This window comes from Marmota monax, unplaced genomic scaffold, assembly GCF_021218885.2.
Source record: "Marmota monax isolate L192 unplaced genomic scaffold, Marmota_monax_Labrador192_F-V1.1 WCK01_AAM20220418_F8-fsc00167, whole genome shotgun sequence".
NCBI lineage: Eukaryota > Metazoa > Chordata > Mammalia > Rodentia > Sciuridae > Marmota > Marmota monax.
Window position 1 is genome coordinate 2,194,143 of NW_026694116.1, and position 4,855 is coordinate 2,198,997.

At 61.5% G+C, this 4,855-nt stretch overlaps 1 long non-coding RNA gene across 1 annotated transcript; it reads right to left on the reverse strand.

Annotated features, from left to right (window-relative positions):
- Positions 1–1,514: 1,514 nt before the first annotated feature.
- LOC124107508 (uncharacterized) lies at positions 1,515–4,631 on the reverse strand. Its single transcript, XR_006856441.2, has 3 exons — positions 3,217–4,631; positions 2,734–2,885; positions 1,515–1,976 (listed from the first exon to the last, which is right to left on the reverse strand). It is a non-coding gene; the product is annotated as an uncharacterized LOC124107508 (long non-coding RNA).
- Positions 4,632–4,855: the final 224 nt, after the last annotated feature.

Genomic DNA, 4,855 nt, shown 5'->3' on the forward strand with positions numbered 1-4,855 from the left:
GGGGAGGCTGGGCGGCTGGCCCACCAACGCTTCCCTCGGGGCGCTGATGAGGGAGCAGGGTTGAGGACGAGGTCCCTTTGCTGCTCTGCAGGAAGGTGCGGACAAGGGGGTGGGACAAGGGGCCACACACACCAGGGCTCAGCTACTCCGGGTGCAGGCTCACCCCCTCCTGCACAACCACAGCCGTCGAGGGCAGGCTGGGGACACGCAGAGCCTGTCCTGGGTGCTGAGCCCGCAGTGTCTGTGGTTGGAAGGGGAGTGAGAGTGACAGGAACACAGTGGCACCTGTCACCGCAGAGCACCAGCGGTGGCACCATCCACCAAGGCCACGAGACTGTCCCCTGGGAGGACCATGACTGTCCCATAGCCTAGAGGAGCTCCTGTCCTCTGGGAGGTTGAGGGACAGCCTGTGGGGAAGAGTGCGGCCGGCCCCTGCACGGCCACTGGTCTGACCACCCTCACCCGGGCCTGCGGGTAGCGTTGGGCCCTGATGCTGTGAGTGTCCATCACTGCGCTGGACCTCTTGGGCCTCCCCCTCTCCCCCAACCTGCCATCACACCAGAAGCCACTTTCCAGAGCCTTCCATGGCGACCGAGCCCCTCTGTCCCAAGCTGGGTTTCCCGAGCACCTTGTGCTGTGGCCTCCTGAACAAGCACAGCTCTAGTGGTGACCGTGAGCAGGAGCATTCCCCTGGGTGGTCTCCGGGGAACACTGGCCTCCTCTGGGAACGCACTCCTCTCTGACCGCTGGCTGGCACGGTCGAGAGCCCCTGACCCTGGGGGGAGACCGTGTCCTCGAGGTTCCGGGGTGGCCCTGGGTCGACGCTCTGGAGTTGCCAGACTCAGTGTTCGAGGCCCATGTGGCCCCTGGGCTCCCTGGCGGGCAGGTCTTCTGGCTGAGTGCCCCCAGGCCACAGACGGGCACTTCTGGGGGCTTGTCCTGCTGAGCAGAGCCCAGGCGTGTGGGACCCCGAGTCTGAGACTCACACTGCATGCCAGGGCTGGCCACTGTGTGTGTGAGGTTCTGAGGGGACCTTGGGGACCCTCCACTCCAAGAAACGGTTGAGACCCCCCATACCCTGGAAAATCACCCAGTGAGATTTCTCAGAAAGTCATGCTTCAAAGTAATCTCTCAGGGAAGTGAGGAAAGTGTCCTCACCAGTTAAGCCACACGAATCGCCCCAGAGGTTGGTGTTTATGAATTTTTAAAAACAACACATCTGCGTTTATCTGGCCTTTCTTTTCTTGTTAATCTTTTTTTTTGTCTGCGGGCCTTCCTGTTTGGGGCAGTGCGGCGGCGGGCAGGGCTGGGCCTGGAGCGCTAGTCAGGCCGTCTAAATATTTTATTTACCAGTTGCCAACAGGAAATGTAATTAAAGGCCTTTCCCAGCACCAGGGAGAAGGAGTCACACTGGGGGGCCGGGTCCCCTTTTAATCTTTGGAATTTCCAGTGTTTGGATTACAGAGCCACAGGGGACAGCGGCGTGGGTTCTGAAATGAAATCCCCCAACTCTGTGACATCTATTGAAATTTTAATAGATGTTAAAATCTGGCTTCTCAAGTCACCCACAGCCACTCGGGTTGCTCTGAGTCACTGGGTTGGAAAGACAACGGGGAGGCTGAGGAGAGAACAGGCAAGGCCGGGGGCGGGGGAGACAGTACCCAGGGTCAGAGGAGCTTCCTAGGTCCCCTGGGTGTGTCCTGGTGGTCAGACACCCTCAGGCCCTATCCTGGAAGCCTGTGAGCGACAGGGTTCAGTCCTCTTCCTGGCTGGGCAGACGGAGGTCCAGCCTTGTCCAGTCGGGAGCTCCGGGGTGTGCATGCATTTCCTGCCCGCTTGCAGCCGGGGACTTCGAGTGGACTCTCAGGGCTCAGGGGCAGAGTGCTGAAGATAGGACCCAGGCCTCACGGAGCAGGCGGCATGAAGACCACTGCCCCCAGACCCCCAGGACAGTGGCTGGCCAGCTTAGGTGAAGCCTGCAGCATAGTGAGCAGGTGGCCCACGATTGGCACCCCACACCCATGCCTTATTTATCTCTCCCTGGGGCGCCTACCTTCACAGCCTCCTGGGAACCCGCGTGGATCCAGGGTCCCGGAGCCCTGGCCAGGGAGTGGTCCTGAGGGGGATTCAGGGCTGGCTCTTGGCAGCCCGTGGCCTTGGGCAGCACTGTCCTTCTAGACATCCCCCGGCCTCTGTTATGGAGTGGAGGTGAGACTGTCCCCCCTCCACCAAGCTTGGGTGGAAAGCACACAGGAAGGGCTCCCACTGTCCAAGCTGGGGGGCCCTGCTGGCCTGTCCTCCCGACTCCCTGGGCTCCAGAGATGTCCTAGGGAGACTTTTAAAGTTAAGGATTTCTTTGAAAACCTTAAAAGGCAGCCCAAGCCATCCTACTTATTACAGAAATTCTGGAAAACAGGTGAATGAAAGAGGAAAGCCCTCTCGGATCTCCTTGCCCAGGGATGATGTCATGACAGATTTGGCACAAAAACGCCAGACTGTTCTGTGCGCTTTATGCACAGAAATACCTATTTCACAAACATTATTCTCTGCACATCTGTAACCTCCAGCATTTGGTAGGGGGACTGTGTGGGGCTTCGCGCTTGCGGATGGCGTCTGGCTCACCTCTCGCAGGGCCTTACCACTCACTGTTCACGTAACCATTCAGCTGCTGGGGAACATTTGGTCGGCTCCCACGTTTACCTTTATAAACAGCACTGCGGTGGGCACACGTACTTGTGAATGCTCAGGAACTTGTTGATCACACCTAGCGTCTTGGGTGGTTGGGGAGGCGCCTGGAGTGGGCTGCGGGCGCTGGCGGACAGCAGGCTCAGGCTTCCCTGTAGAGCTGGGCCGGTTGTGCTCTGCTCTCCTCCAGGGGGCGCCATCTGCTGAGACATGATGTCCGTGGTGTCCCCTGGAATCGTGCACCACGGTGGTCCAGCTGGGAAAGCCTGGTTGGGAGAGGCCCTTGAGTATCCCCTGGTCCTTGGTGCAGCACTGTGAGCTCAGGAGAAGCAGGGCTGTTGTGGGCTGGCCACGCTCCTGCCCCAGGCTGCGACGCTGTGTCAGTTCTCACTTTTCCTCTCCCCAGGGGGCTGGGGGTCTGCAGGGTGTTGGTCTTGGTCTTGGATGGGTGAGGCCCCCCACTCCCCCTCCTGTGGCTAGAGTGGCCGCCTCTGTCCTGGACACTGTCTGCTTCTTCCTGCCCCTGCTCACCCTGCACAACTCAGGCCTGTGACCCTCCAGAGGAGCCGGGACTCTGGGGTCTCAGCTGAGCCAGGGATCTGGGGGAAGACAGCTCCTCGATGTCCCACCGGGTGCTCAGGCCCTGCACACTGCTCCCTGGGATGTGCTTGTGAAGAGCAGGGGAGGCCAGAGTCAGGGCACACGGCCACCGAGTTCCACTCCTGCAGGCACGTGGCTAGTCATGTGGAGGGCGCAGAGACAGCACTGGCACCGTGGCAGCTTGCAGGGCGCACGGCATTAGTGGGCCTCCTTGGACCCATGGCAGCTTGAGGCTCTGTTCTGTCTCCAGTCCCCCGGCCCTCGGGTGTGCTCAGGGAGGCTGCAGAGGCCACTCACCGCCACGGCTATCTGCGGGAGAGCTGACACTGGAGGCAGGGGGGACACTGCCCCCCAAGGCCAGGCGAGAGAGCCCTGTATCTCCAGCACCTCCTGCCCCTTCCTCTGAGGAGCTGAGCGTTAAAAACCTCAGTGATAGTGGTGACCCGGGACGTGATGACGAGAAGTCCAATGGCCTTGACCCGTGTCCCAGCCCTCTACACGTAAGCAGCAGAGCTCAGGCAGTCCCCAGTCCCTGGGCCTCCCAGGGCCCAGAACAGACCAGGCCCCGCTGTGCAGCCACAGCCCAGCTGTGACCCTCAGACTGCCCGGCCATCTGGCTCATGCTGCCCAGGGTGGAGAGGAGGAGGCCACACCGTCTATGGTGGCCACACAGAGAACACCCTCTCTGGCGTGCAGCTGCTCCCACACATACCTGGAGGCTCCCAGTACCCTCTCAGCAGGCTCAGAGCTGGGGGACTGTGGTGATGGACCTGGTCTTGCCCTCTGGTGTCCCTCAGACCTCAGTGTGGGGTGAGGGCACATCCGTCCTCCTCCCTGTCCCCATGACCGGTGCATCTGCTCCTGCAAGCACATGCTGCCCAGATGGGTGGGCCTGCCGACCTCAGAGCAGGGAGCCCGCCAGCCCAGCTCGAGGGCCAGACTGGTGCGGGGGCGAAGCCGACCTTGCTGGGCAGAAGGTGGAAGGTGCACTCAGCACCCCGAGGCTGCCCCGGCCCCGGGGCTCCACCATGTCTGACCACCACCCGAGAATCCTCGCCAGCCTGCCTTTCGTTTGCTTCTTTGGACGAAGCCACCCAGCTGGGCAGCCTGTCCCCCTGGAGCCAGGCCTGGCCCTGGACCTGGCCGTGCCTGTGGGCGGGAAGCATTTTCCTGGGGTCTGGAATGGAGCACACAGAAGAGGGCACACTGCCACACCCCTGCACGGTCACACGTGTCCCTCCAACCCCACTGGCACGTGCGTCCGTTCATGCCCACACAGGAGCAGCCACCCGCCCGCACACTCACACACGGCACACAGGACGTGGAGCCTCAGGGTCCCCGCAGGCCCTCTCCAGCAGGGCTCCCCCCACGTCACAGCCCAGAGATCTGCCAGGGGCTTCTCCCCAGCCCTGAGGCCCACAGAGCGTGAAGTCCCCCCGGCCACCCCATTCCCGGACTCTACTCAGGCAGCATTTCCCGGGTTTCTCTGAGAGAGGAGGCAGGGAGAAGCTTCTCTACTCGGTGCCAATATGCCTCCATTTTTAATTAAACATGAGAGTGAGGAGGCAGG